Source organism: Protopterus annectens, chromosome 1.part1 (assembly GCF_019279795.1).
Source record: "Protopterus annectens isolate FY-2018-M chromosome 1.part1, PAN1.0, whole genome shotgun sequence".
Classification (NCBI taxonomy): domain Eukaryota; kingdom Metazoa; phylum Chordata; order Ceratodontiformes; family Protopteridae; genus Protopterus; species Protopterus annectens.
Window position 1 is genome coordinate 1,259,728,471 of NC_056726.1, and position 15,669 is coordinate 1,259,744,139.

Here is a 15,669-nt window from a genome sequence, read left to right on the forward strand (position 1 = left end):
AAACCCCTTCCTGGTGAGGCTGCTCCACCCTTTTCAGCAAACCCAACATCAGTGTGAAGTTGTTTTGGAGGGGCCTGGGCTTCACCTTCCTCTTCTTCTTCTTCTTCTTCTTCTTCATATGCATATGTATTGTAGAGGCAGAATGGGAAATAGTACATATATGTGAGCTTTCACTGACATAAAAAAAACAGTACATCAGACTGTAGTGATACACAGCCTGCCTGCTTCCAGTCACTCCAACTTCCTCTGGCAGCCACCCCGTTTTAGGCATATATCCTCACAAACTGTAAGACAAAGATGGACATATTACAAACACATCATAGGTAGGTATGCACCTAGCAGCTAAAAGTACTGTATGTACATACTGAAAAGGAAAAAATGTAATGACATCTCAAGTTCTTCCTGTGTATGTCTGCTTCCCACTTTCACAAATGTGCAGCTGACAGTACCATAGGTCAGCGTAATGACATTTGAAATGTCCTGCAGAACAGTGAAAGCCACTAGACCTGGACAGCTGTGGGCCTACATCATACTAGGCATCCAACATCTTGGGTGAGCTATCATATGGACCCAGAAGGTGCAGCCTGCAGTCCTTATAAAAGAAGTAAAATAACAGTAATGGTCTCCTTCACACACTAAGCTGGAGCCCTGTGCCTATTAAGTGCTGAAGCAGCCAATTCCATCCAGTCCTTGAAAGGCACAATAGAAAAATGACATAGCAAAATGGCAACAGAAACACAAGTACACACATTCATAAATCACATTCACAATAAGCAGACAGGGTGGCACTGTCTTACTTCCCATTTGCGCAGTGCACACCCGCTCATACCTGTTATACACTAGTCACATTGCCCTGTCACATGCTGAAGGTCTCTTGCATGTGTTACATGAAAGTGTAACTGGGTTATTCAGAGACGTTTGTGACATCAGACATGTCCTATGTAAACAAGGTATTAACTGCATAATTTGAAGTGTTGGTGCTATTTTGTTTGCAGGTGTATTTGGTATATTGTTACAAAGCAGGATTATGCTGGTAAGGTGTACATTTTCCATTATAAGTTGATCTTGGTTAGTATGGCTATGATACAGGAGTAAGTATCTGTCCTATGTGTCCATATATACAACATAAGCAATGGTGTCCTAAGCCTGCCTGTTACTTCATGTACTTTTTAGTTAGACTCTGCATAGGTGGATCCATGGTGTGTATTTTAGACAGTTAGAACTATTTTGAGTACACCGCAGGATAGAATGTGGTCTGTGGCTAGTCCTTAGGTAGTATGTAGTGCTGTAACACAAGTCATACATATTTAACAGAGTGACCAGTATGCATGTGCCATTGTGGGACAAATACTTTCACTTTGCAATGATACTTGTCATTTGGAGTTGAGCCAGCACCCGGGGTGGTGTGAGGTTGTCTTTCAGAACTATGATGACCTTATCTCCATGATTTCCAGCATGTCTACAACTTCTTACGCTTTGCATCCTTGCTCTAGTATGCTTATTTTATCATCCTTTGGAATTATTGGTCCACTACTATTGCAGATAGCCACCAGCACACTTCTATCTCAATTAAAGGAAGCTTTGTTTATTCTCTTCCCCAAAAAGACTAGTTTGGATCCTGACAATCTAGATAATTACTGTCTAATTCCAAGCCTTCCCTTTGTTGTTAAAGTACTTGAAAAGGTAGCCCACATTCAGCTGAACTGTAACTCGAGAGATTCTGGCAATGACTCATTCCAGTCCCGTTTTAGAGCCAGACACAGAATAGAGACAGATTCTAGTTTCATGGAATTTATATCACTATTCCATCTCAGTGTGGGTTTGGCATAATGGCTAAAGTCTTCACCTAAGAGACAGAAGATACAGGATTTGATTCTGACCTTGTGTTACTGACTAGGTTTAAAAGTGCCCTTCAGGGCAGTTAGCCTAGTGTCCACCTGTGGTCTTATTTGCTTTTGATATAGTGGATCATGTAATTCTGTTGTACCATTTGCAAAATTACTGTGTTCCCTTTGCATTAGTCTTAAACTGATTCACTTCCTACCTTCCAGGATGCAACCTGGTGGTGGTGGTGGGGGGGGTCCTGTGGCTAATTCTTCTTCCTCCTAGTCTCTAGATTATGGAGTATCCCAGGGCTCTAGTCTATAACCATTTCTTTCATCATATATCTTATGACAGTGGGTAATGCTATTCATTTAAGAGGTTTACAATGTCATTGTGCTGATGGCACCCAGTTTTACCTCTCATTCACTCAAGAGTCTCCATATGCTTTTCAATAATTTGACACAGGAATTGGAATGCATCCATGACTAGATGGTTAGGAATCATCTTAAGCTCATCACATCCAAGATGGTGGCTGCAGCTATTCATACTACTCTTAATGAATGCCAGCCTTGTACCATGGTGTGTCTTACAGTAGAAGCAAACTGTGCTTTCTGCCAAATATACTTAATCATGGGGTGATCAGTGTTGACAAACGGATGAGTAAGGACCAGATTTCAGTATCACTGAGTCATCTTATTTCCATTTTTGGAATATCACCCTGACCAAGTACTTTATTCTGTCCTCTGACCCTCCTTTTGTTGAAAATGCTCCTGTCTCTAGCAGCACCAACTACTGTAATGCCCTACACCTAGTGCTACTTAATAAAGAAGTTGCATGCTTACAGGTGCTACAGAATTACTTTTTGATATTTCTAGGTTCCAACATATTTTGCCAGGTTTGCAGAGTCACCATTGGCTGCTTATTAAGCAGTGCATAACATACAAGTTTTGGGATTTTATATACTTTGCCCTGCACAGCTTGACTCCACTGTATCTATGAGAGTTGTTGTGCTGGTATAGGCTGACCAGACCCCTGCATTCTTCCTTCCAGGGGCTGCAAATCGTACCATCATATTGCATGTAGTCCTTGGGCTTTCCAGCGTGTAGTTACCAAAGCCCTCATCTATGGAACTTGCTATCAGCCTGACTGAGGGATCACCCTACTCTTAATAGTTTTGTATTTGGCTGACTTATCTCTATCTTCTGTCATCCAGATAATGTGTTTCAGGGCTCCTTTACTGACCTCCAAGTGAGTCGTCATTGCTTTAATCACAGGAATACTTAATATTATTCTTTTATAATGTTATGTTATATCCTGTGTTTTATTTTAGTGTTAACATTTTGATATTGTTTTTGCTTTACTCTTGTTTTATTTGTACAGTGTTTGATTAAAGGCATTTAAATAAAAATGAAGATAAAGTTAAAGTTGAACTGTACATGGACACATTGATTTAGTTAGCACAGTAAGAAATCATGTGTTCCCTCTCTCAGGATGTAGTATGTCACTAGGAATAGTTAGGTAGGTGCTGGAAAATTTCTACCAATGTGAAAATGATGTCCTGCATCAGCCCATATGGTAGCATGGTAAATGTAGGTAGGGGAGAGGAGGGTGGATATCACCTGTAAGGGCATAGCATGTGACAGGCTGTGCTAAGTAACATAAATGTTGTGGGTGGTCACAACCACTCCCTGGGCCCGTATTACTGTCAGTTGAGTGGTGTGATGAGCTGTTGCATGCCAAGTAGAAGGCTCAAAAGCATGTAGAAGAGAGATCCACCACAGGTGCTGGGCCTCCAGGGTCAGCAATCCTGAGAGATATGGGGGAATTTCTGGAATCATTGTGGGTGGAGCTGCATCATTGTACACTGCTGAAGTGTTATGGCTGTTGGAGAGGGGTTAACCTATCCCACCTGTGTCTCACAGGCTGATACTCCAGGTTAGTAGTATGTATATCAGACTGGCATGTTAGCATGTTGACATTTATTCCAAATATTCAGTACAATAATGGGTACAGTACTCAGCTCTATAGGCACATCAGTCTTGCAGCAAAGAACTACCAACACAGATGGGAAAATGCCGTAATATGCTTTTACACCCTTGTCCTGTATATACCATGAGTACTTTTGTTGCCTATGTCTCTGTATCCACTATGGTGTTTATTTCATGCTATGCATTTACAGGTAGTGGCATAGCTTGTCTTGTGCTGCCTACCGTGATTACTTCTGTTGAGTCAGATGATGAAGCCTTGTTTACCTAGTCATGTGACACAATCAGATAACACGGTAGCACTGTTTGTCCCTCCCTCACTTGGGGGAGGAGTCATCCTCAACAGAATTTGTAAGTACAGCTGAAAATAATAAGCAACCTCTGGCTGTACTCCTTAGCTGAACACTATTTCCATGTTGGTGAAAGATTTTAAGTGGCTGAAAGCCTCATAAAAACCTTTCTGTAGCTGAGAGCACTCCTCCAGGGGTGTGCACTGCTTCTTCTGTTGGCCCCTGACACATGTGAAGCATTGGTGGTAAAAAAACAGATGTTCAGGAATGTCATAAAGATGCAGTCTGCTGTCACGTAGTCCTCAGTAGAGCTCTTACATACTATTTTATTTATTTATTTATTTGCAGTTGGTTTACCAGGATAGTCCATTGGGCCAAGATGAACCCATTTTCAATGGAGTCCTGGGGAGAAAAGCTCCAGAAACAGGGTTACATATTTTTTAGATATGTATTACAATATTTACAAAATGATAAGGTTAGAGCATCATACTGGTGATGAACATTACAGATGATACAAACTAGAAAAAGGGAGATCCAAATTACTATATTTACAAATTTATACAGTTAGAGTATAACATTCAGGTGACATTACAGATGAAACAGTCTAGAAAATTAACATTTCAATAGGGATACTGAGAAGTCATTGTGTCGTAGGTAGCTAGCTAAGGAAACAAAAGTTAGGAGAGGCAGAAGCTAGGAAGTTCATGGAAAGGAGGGGGAAGGAGATAAAGCCAGTGTAGATTATGACGGATGGGTGCAGAAGCATTCCCACTGGGTTAGTAGATGAGAGTGAAGAGATTTTTTGAATATAAAGTGGTTGAAAGTGGTACGAATGGCTGGAGGTAGGGAGTTCCAGAGACGTGCTAGACCATAGGATAGGAGATTTTTTCCTGGGGTCGAGTTGGTTTATATAATTCAATTAGGTTTTGGTTATTCAATCTGTGTACTCTGTTGGGGAGGTGCATTTTAAAGGCAGAGGAAAGGGATGGACAAAGAAAGGGTTTAAAGATGAGCTTATAAGCAAGAGTAAGTTGAGAATAGATGAGTTGTTTGGATAGTTCTAGCCATTTTAGTTTGTGGAGAGAAGAACAGTGGTGGGTAGATGCTTTATGACTAGTAGCGAATTTGGCTATTTTGTTGTAGCATGAGGAAAGTTGTGTTTTGAGGGAAGACTGTAGGTTAGTCAGGAGTGGGGCTCCATATAGAAGACAGGGGATAAGAAATGTGGAAGAGAGAGTGATTTTAGTAGAGGGTGTAAGGAAGCGATTTTGTCGGTAGAGCATGCCTAGTTTTTGATGAGTTTTTTTGATATTTAGGTGTATGTGGGAGTTGAATTTAAGCTGACTATCAATTTGAACCCCAAGTAACTTGGCCTCTGGCACCAATTCCAAGGATATGTTGTTGTTTCTAGTGATTGAAAAAGAGTTTGTGTTGATAGAGATGAGTTTAGAGGGAGTAAATACCATTAATTTGGTTTTAGAGGCATTGAGTACTAGTTGGTTTTCTTTCATCCATTGTTCAGTGATTGAGAATGCGATTGAGAATTGGAATTACTATGCAACCTGTCTTTGAATTTCGACCATTGTGTACTCTATAAAGTCATGACAGAAATCTTTTTCAGAAATCCTATGTACTTAGCCTTAACAGTGGATTATTTCAGATGAATTCAGAAATAAATCTACTTTCCCCAACTCGAAACAGAGGAATATTATCTTCCTAAAACTGTTCTTTTTGCTTTGTATTATCTTTCTCTGAACCTGGTATTATTCTTTGCTCTTAGCCCTCATCGATGATTCATCTTACCATTCCTTCTCACATGTTTTGTGCTCCTCTCTCTCTTCATCTTCTGATTTTATTATGCCATCTCTAACTTTATTATCCATTTCTGTAGCTTCTGATGCCTGGCCTCAGTCTTCATGCTGCTTCACACCTTCACATACATTATCACAACATCTTCTTCTCAAAGACTTTTAATGCTACAACAAGAGCCATCTTGGCCTGACTCCTCACCCAGATGGGTAGCCCCTCAGGCCTAGTACTCTTTTTCAAGAACTAGATTGCACTATATTTGAAAATAAATAAAACAGCTGCACACCTTCAAATTCTGTATATTCCCCTGCCCTCTTCTCGTCTCTTCTCTTCTCTTCTTATCTCTTCTCTTCTCTTCTCGTCTCTTCTCTTTTCTTCATTCTTCCCATCCCATTTACACTTTTGTCTATAAACGACTAACCCTATGACAACAGTGTATGTGAAATATGTCTAAATGCACATTTCTCTGAAGTTGCAAATGAATAAAAATATACTTTTGTTCAATTTCCACCCTCCATCATTTCCACCCCTGCACCATTTAATTATAATAAACTACAACGCTGATGTGTTTTGTGGAAAAAAATTCAGAAAATTGAAAGTACTTTCACTTTGGCCATTCAGCAACAACTGTCAAGTGCCACGCCATCCTTCACAGTCTCTCGGGAAAGGCATATTATTAACACACAATATTTTTCATAGAGGCTAAGATTCTTACATCACTTGGGGAGCCAAGCATGCACTGAAAACATTAGTGATCAACATTCATTGGTGAAATCATGGTATGTGATTACCCACCTTTTCTCTGGAAGGTCATATTGTAAGGGTACCAGGGATTTTCCTTTTCCTCATGGTGGTGAGACCTCAGAGTTGGTATATACAAGGTTTTGCGGTGTGGGGCATCGAGCTCCCTACATAGAGGGGTGCAGGGTGGCTTGCCTCCCCTACGGCAAAAATGCTTTTGTTTGTGTATGTTTTCAGTTCTGAATGCTGTTTGCATTCAAAAACCTTCACTCATTTGTGATTGTAATTGTATGAGGCAATCAGAATTGAGTTGATAATTTGTCAAAATACTGTGTAGCGTACAAAACACATGTGCTCTGGAATCAGCCTCATAGATAGTGGAGATAGTAGTGATTCATGACCTAATGGTGTACAATAGTGGAGTGAGTTCAAATGCAGAACAGAAAATAAATGCAAGTGATCACATCCGTCCACCCATAACCCCTTTACCCATTTTTTTTTACATGGCGTCGGGGTGTCATTTCTGCAGGGACAATCAGCTAGAAGCAAGGTTTACACTGCATAATGATGCACAAATGAAAGAGGTAAGGAAATGAGGTCCAGATGATATATAAATGTATGTCAGGAGAATGTACCCATGATTCATTGCTGTATGTGAAGGGAATGGTGCTTTAATATGCTCCTGACTGTAAAAGAGCAAAACATGACAAAAATATTACAGTAGCAGCAGGAGTTGTACAGCAGCATGTCTTATCTGTTCATGCCTTTGGTTCCCTCTGTTATGCATGACGGGGAATTGGGCATGAACAGACAAATGAAAACAATAAGTCACCACCCATAATTTTACTGATCAAGAAACCCCTGATCACTTTAGACATATATGGGACATTTTACAGGCCTTGACTGACATGTGTCTCCCATTCATGGAACGAACAGAAGTAAATGGACTTCCCACACCAGTGGAGATGAAAGTTTGCATGTCTGTTTTAATAATAGCTACTCAGAACTTTCAGAGACAAAATGGGGACACATTGGATATTTCAGATGCCTCCATCTCTGGAATACTCAACAAGCTTCTGCATGTGTAAGAGCATATATGATTTAATTGCTTGGAACAGGAGACAACTAACACTTCTGTGCCTTCTACAACATCACCCACTACTGTGAGGTAGTGGGGGTGCCATAGATTCAACACATGTAGCAAAAAAGGCCTCATCTGGCCCACAGTCAAAATGATTTATGAATGGGAAGGGATACCTTGAGCTGCCAGGTTGTGTGTGATGTGCATGGCACCATAGCCAATGTGTCCACACAGCACCCAGGCTGTTCATCTGTATTAAAACTTACTGCCTCGTGAAGTACTGCAGGAGCCCCTAGTTGGTAAGTGCAGGCTCTGTGCTTACTATTAAGATGTACAGCTTCATTTATTGCATGTGCAAACATAGTAGTTACCCCCACAAATATTATACTGTGCTGCACTTGATGCTGGATACTCACTGGAATCCTAGCTTGTTATGCACATACAGGATCCACAGAAAATGGTGAAATCATTATAACACCACACAGGCAAAAACACATAATGCTGATTAACTCACATCTGGCTCACTCAGAACCCACTTCTGCTGCCTGAATTTCTGTGGGGGTACACCAGTATGAACCTGCTTTAGCTTACAGGATGTTATTAGCATGTTTAGGTTTCATAATATACTGTTGAGCTAATGAGCAGGTCCAGGCTGCTGGCATGTTTGGATTTCTCATTCTTGTGAACATCAGGAAAGATGAATCAATATAATCATCTGATGGCTATGTACAGGAAGCACAGCAGCCAGCAGCCACACAACCAGCCTACAGTCATTGTGAGGCACAAATTAGGGCAGCACAGGCAAAGCAACAACATCCAGATCAGACCCATGGGCACTGGTGAGCACCCAGTGACATGTACCTGTGCTACAGAAGTATGATAACTGCTACAAATGTATTTGTACTGCACTGCTTGGTTATGACAGAGATATGGGACAGTATTTCTATTTCTACCAGAAAGATGACTTCCATATTGGACTATAACACAAAAGACAAAAATAAAGGCCCATGAGATACCATACCAGAAAAATTAATGGCCTTAAATCCTTCAGCCATCACAACAGATTATCACAGGTCTCCTTAAATTCAGTAAAGACAGGCTCCTAACTCAATGTATTCCTACCACATGGAATAAGTTACTATTACAAGTCAAACAACTAGATGGGTATACACAAATTTATACTAGGACTGTCATGCACAGCCCTGATCAGTTGGAAAGTGCTTGAAAAAGTAGGCATAATGTAGTAATTGCATGTAGTTCTACAAGAAAGATTACATCGATATTAGGACTGTAAGGCAAAGGTCAATGACGAAGGCCCCAAAGATACCTTGCCAAGAAAATTAACTTCCTTAAATCCTTCAGCTATCGTAACAGATTATTGCAGGTTTTCCTAATACTCAGTAAACATAATTTTCTAACTCAATGTATTCCTAGCATATGCAATAACTTAAAAACTCCAAAATCCAAGATACAAAAAACTAAGAAATTAAAAGAAAAACAACTGGCAACTTCACTGAAGACTGATTCCACAAAGTTTAATGAAGCGCTTTTCATCCAAATACTTCTTTGAACTTCATCAGATACTAACATTTACAAAAATCAAGTTTAAATAGTCATGTTAAACCATGATTAAAATCAGCTGTCTCTCCATCTTAAAATGTAAAGGAACAGTAGTTAAAATAGCATTGTGAACATCATATGCATTTCCTGTTCTTTAAAACTTCCTTATTTAACAAGCAAGTGAATACATTTATCGCAGCAGCAATATGGTGAAAATCATATACAAAAATTATGTGAAAATGTAAAGAGTTTCCTCATTTATCTAAACTTACATTATAAACATTTTCAAGTGAAAAATTAATAAGTAAAACATAATTTCTATAATGTTGTTTATTTTATTTATTTATTTTATTTATCATTTGTTGACCGGGAAAGTCCGACTAGGTTCCACAGAGCCTGTTTTCAGCGGAGGCCCGGGGAGAAATGCTCCAGTTGTTACTACAGTATTTCATGTCATTAAACTTTTCAGTTTTAAACAACGTGATAGCACACATGTCATTCAATCCTGGAAAGTTATAAACATTGAGACAAATTTGCCAGAGCAATTCCAACTTTTTTAAGAATAAGGTGAATGGACCCCCTCTTGGATTACTGTCCACTTGATCAAGTATCCAGAATTTAAATGCACATTCTGGATATTGTTATATATGCTTTGCTAAAGCATTGTCCAGTTTGTGTTTATTAATACAATATATATGTTCATATATGCGGTCTCTCATTCTACGCTTGGTTTTACCGACGTAGAATGAATCACAATTTTGACATTTAGCCACATATACGTTCATTTTGGAGTAATTAACTTTTCTTCTGTTACTCAAATGTGTGTTGTTTATGTGCAGTGATGCACCTACATGAATGCATTTGCAATAGGGGCAACTACCACATTGTTTCATCCCTATTGCATATGATTGGATCCTGCACTTACCTTCAAATATATTCTTGAGTGTCCTACCCTTCCTAGTAATGAATCTGGGTTCTGGACCCAATTTGTCCACTATTAGTTTGCCCTCTAACAGAATATTCCAATTTTTTATCAGTATGTTTTTTATGTGACGATAATCAAAGTTAAAAGTTGTAATATAGCTCATTGTGAAATCAGTTTGGTTCATACCTGTCCCAGTAATTGTGTCCTGGACCTGATTTTCCATATCAACCTGACTATTATTCATAGAATAGTCATTCAACCCAGTAGGGTGTTGTATACTCAGAATGGGTACTTAGTAAGGGCTGCCAGAATGGTATCTACAGATGAGGACTTCCATAGTGAATGCCAGTTTTTAAAAAAAAATATTCACAAAAAGAGAATACCTGAGTGCTTTGATTGACAAACTAATAGAAGTTGTGGAGAAAAGAATTAATGGTGTGTACATATCCATTCTGAGTATACAACACCCTACTGGGTTGAATGACTATTCTATGAATGATAGGTTGATATGGAAAATCAGGTCCAGGACACAATCACTGAGACAAGTATGAACCAAACTGATTTCACAATGAGCTATATTATAACTTTTAGCCTTGATTATCATCACATAAAAAACATACTGATAAAAAATTGGAATATTCTGTTAGAGGACAAACTAATAGTGGACAAATTGGGTAGAGAACCAAGATTCATTACTAGGAAGCATAGAACACTCAATAATATATTTGAAGGTGAGTGCAGGATCCAATCATATGCAGTAGGGTTGAAACAATGTGGCAGTTGCCCCTATTGTAAATACATTCATGTAGGTGCATCACTGCACATAAACAACACACATTTGAGTAACACAAGAAAAGTTAATTGCAACTCCAAAATGAATGTATATGTGGCTAAATGTCAAAATTGTGATTCATTCTATGATGGTAAAACCGAGCATAGAATGAGAGACCACATATACAAACATATATATTGTATTAATAAACACAAACTGGACAATGCTTTAGCAAAGCATATAAAACAATATCCAGAAAATGCATTTAAATTCTGGATACTTGATCAAGTGGCCAGTAATCCAAGAGGGGTCCATTCACCTTACTATTAGAAAAGTTGGAATTGCTCTGGCAAATTCGTCTCAATGCTTATAACTTTCCAGGATTGAACTTTTGTGTTCTATCACATGTTGTTTAAAAATGAAAAGTTTAATGAGATGAAATACTGTAGTAACAACATTATAGAAATTATGTTTTACTTATTAATTTTTCACTTGAAAATGTTTATAACGATAGGTTAGATAAATGAGGAAACTTTACATTTATACATAATTTTTGTATATGATTTTCACCATATTGCTGCTGCGATAAATGTATTCACTTGCTTGTTAAATAAGGCAGTTTTAAAGAACAGGAAAATGCATATGATGTTCACAATGCTATTTTAACTACTGTTCCTTTACATTTTAAGATGGAGAGACAGCTGATTTTAATCACGGTTTAACATGACTATTTAAACTTGATTTTTGTAAATGTTAGTATCTGGTGCATTTCAGTGAAGTATTTGGACTAAAAGCACTTCATTAAATTTTGTGGATTCAGTCTTCAATGAAGTTGCCAGTTGTTTTTGTTTTAATATGCAATAACTTACCCATACACATCAAACAACTAGATGGGTAGCATACCTCTCATTCTTTAAGAGCAAGAAATCTGAAAAAAGACATAAATAATGGGGGACAAATGCCCAAAATGGACAATTTTTAGATATTGCTCTTATAAACGTAGAATGTTGATAGAATAACAGCTTTTGCATTAGCATCATTTTTCTGAAGGGTGTGAAGTCTGAAACTCAGATGTCTCAATCCTCAAAGATTTGCCAATGATTTTCCAGAAAACCAAAATCTTACGAGAAACAGACTAAAATATTTGGCAAATAATTGGACAGTTTAAAAAAATATGGACATTTGAGAGTATGGGGGGAAGGCACAAATTTACACCACGACAGTCATGCACAGCCCAAACCATTTTGGGAGGTAAATACTGTTAAGCACTTGAAAATGTGTGGGTCAAAAAAATATATTTATATATATATATATATATATATATATATATATATATATATATATATATATATACATGCACATTTTTTACTTTTAATGAACAAAGTTTTCATCAAGTGTCTGGAGTGGCAATGTGTGGTGTTATGGGCCCAGTATTTGCCAATTTAGTCCTTGCTGAATTGGAGAAAACATAGCTGTACAATATGTGTGAGTATATCAAGGTGTTATTTTACTGATGTTATATTGATGACCTGTTCATTACAGTGAAGTCTAATCTAGGTGAAATAGAGAACTTCTTGAGTGCATTATTATTATTATTTTTTAATTTACCTTCAGTGATGATTTTCACAAGGTCTATTATTTGGACATTTTAATTTTTAAAACTGACAATTGTATGAGTTTTGGGTCTTCTTTTAGAAAAGAAACATTTTTTATTTATTTTATTTTTTTATTTTACATTTGTTAGTCTAACTGGATACGGGCGCTAATGGTGGTGGGTTAGTGGTTAGCATTGCCACCCTCACAGAAGAGGTTCTCCCGATCGATCCGGGTGGGTTCCTGCCTTCTGTCTGCTGTCCTCCCTCCCTCCTGTCTGGGTCGGTCGTCCGGGCCTCCCATTTCTCCCACATCCCAAAGACATGCTGCAGGTGGTGGAATGACATTCCTTGGTGGCCCTAGGTGTGCTGTGTGCCCTTCTGTGCTGGGTTGGGTTGGTGCAAAACCTGGCGACACCCACTGTCAATCAAGGGAGCACACAATGTGCTCCTCACAAAGCGCTGTGGGAAAAGACGGGAAAAGCTGAAAAGTCTAACTGGATACATGTCCTTTTTCAGTATAGGCCCGCGGAGATAAGCTCCAAAATTAAGCTAATGTCACAGGAGTAAAAAATTAAAAGAAAACAAACATAAAAATAAAATGTTGAATATGTTGTTGCTGGAGGCTAACATCGTAGAAACTAACATCAAACAGAATCTAGTAGTACAAGGTCTAGCAATACAGTAGTTCTAGAAGCGTATATCTTTGGTTTAGGGTTTGATAATTGAAAGAAAGAAATTCTCAAACTATTAAGTTTGTTCATAATTATACACTCAAGTAGAATAGTTAGCATACATACAAAGCTGAAATACAAGTGCCTGGAGTAGGGATAAGGTTCCAATGTACATACTACAGGGTAGTTCACAGAAAAGAGAAGACTAGAAATTAGAGTAAAGGAGGCTTAGTAATCCCACTAGGTGATTGTGGGAGGGTGGAAAAACAGTAATACTGTACAGTTAGTGTTAATTTGGGTTACTGCAGGGGCATAGCCATTGTGTTTTAAGGAGTAATTTTAGTTGATATTTGAAGAGTGGTAATGATGAAAGTAATGCTAGGTTGCTGGGAAGCCTATTCCAAATCTTCCCCACAGAATTAGAGAAAAGATTGTCTCCTGCTTTATTATAGGATTTCTGGATGGTTACTAATAATTTATTTGCTGAGCGAAGGGTAGTAAGATTTCTATAGGCGGAGATTAGGTAACTGAGAATAGGAGTATTGTTGGGATGATAGAGTATTTTATGGGTGATAGTAAATTGTTGAAATAGTAGCTGGTTATGCAGTTCTAGCCATCCCAGCTGTTTGAGATTTAGACAATGGTGGGTTCTAAATGGTGAGCCAGTGGCAAATCTGGCAATGTTGTTGTAGGAGGTTGCCAATTTATTGAGGTTACTTTTGGAAAGATTAGTATAAATGGATGAGACATAGAGGAGGGTAGAGATTAGGTTGGTGTGGGCAATGGTAGTTCTGGCTTCAGGGGTAAGGAAATATTTTATCCTGTAGAGACAGACACGTTTTCTGTTAAAAGTTTTAATAGTTGTGTTAATATGTGAGTCAAAGTTAAGGTTTTGATCAATTGTTATGCCTAATAGTTTGCTGGTCGGGTCAGGAGCAATGACAGTACCATTGTTGGACTTAACAGTGAGATCAATTGGGGAGGACTTTAGTGTTGGAGTAAATAGCAATAATTTAGTTTTTTGGGCATTTAGTAGGATGCAACATTGTAGGAACAATTTTTCTACTGAGTGAAATACAGTTTGAGTAATGGTTTGGAACTCAGCTGACGAGCTGGCAGTACACACTAGTGTAGAATCGTCTGCATATTGAATGCAGTTGGCTTGAGGAATATTTATATTTAGATCATTAATGAATATAGAGAAAAGGAGAGGTCCCAGGATAGAGCCATGAGGAACCCCAAGAGTAATAGGAAGATGAGTAGAAAGGTTATTGTCCCAGAGGACAGCTTGCTGTCTGTTTTCTAAGTAGGACTCGAACCATTGTAGTGCCTCTGAGTTGAGGGAGAGTGATTTTAGTATGTCTAGAAGTATTTGATGGTTCACCATATCAAAGGCTTTAGAGAGGTCAATAAAGAGTGCAGCAGAGAGCTTATTATTGTTACGGTGTTTGTTAAGGCAATCAGAGAAGGATAAGAGAGCAGTAGTAGTACTATGGAAAGGCCTAAAACCATGTTGACAGTCTGATAGTAGGTTATTTTGGAGAAGATGATCAAGTAGTTGTTGGTGGATGCATTTTTCCATAATTTTGGCTAGAGGAGAGAGTAGGGCTATGGGGCAAAAGTTAGAAAGTTCAGTTGAGTTACCACCCTTGTGAAGTGGGATTATGTGAGAGATTTTCCAGGGAGATAGGATGGAGCCTTCGGTAATGGTTCTATTAATAAGTATGGAAATAGGATAGGCAATTACTTTTGCTGCAATTTGCAGGTATTCAGCTGGTAGGAGATTGTCTGAGAAAGTACATGGTTTAAGTTTGGTAAGTAGGGTATGGATGAGGGATGTAGGAACTGGCTTTAAATAAAAGGTAGGGGTGTGCTAGTCAGGGGGGATGGGAGGGTTGAGCTAACAGGTGGTAAGGAGTTTGCAAGAGATTGGACAGTTTCTGTAAAGAAGGTATTGAAAGCATCAGCAATCTCATTGGGAGTGTTTAGGGAGAGACCTGATGGGGTTGGAGTCTTGACGTGGCCTGGGTGTAAATGTCTTTTTATAGCTGACCAGAAAGTTTGTAGGTTTTGTTGATGCTTGTGCTGGAGTTTAAAGTAGTAGTTTTTTTGTCAAGGAGTATTAATTTTTGTGGCATTTCTCATTTGTTTATAGTTCTGGTGATCAGTTGAGTTTTTAGTGTTTCTCCATTTAGACCAGATCTTATTTCTTAATAAGATTTTGTGTTTAGTCTCTTTAGTGAGACATGGAGCAGCTTTACTTCTAGTTCTTATAGAGTGTGAGGGGGCATGGTATTCCAGGATCTGTACTAATTTGGAGTTAAAATAGGATACTGCTTCCTCAAGGGAGAGTTGTTTTAAGGGAGACCAGTCACAGACTTACAGCTCAGCTTGGAAGATTGCAGGATTAAAATCT

The 15,669-nt window shown here is 38.5% G+C and overlaps 1 protein-coding gene across 1 annotated transcript in view; it reads left to right on the plus strand.

Moving 5' to 3' along the window:
• LOC122816096 (carbonic anhydrase-related protein 10-like) overlaps window positions 1-15,669 on the plus strand; it is a 1,019,679-nt gene that overhangs the window by 21,745 nt on the left and 982,265 nt on the right. The gene's annotated exons all lie outside the window — the stretch shown is intronic.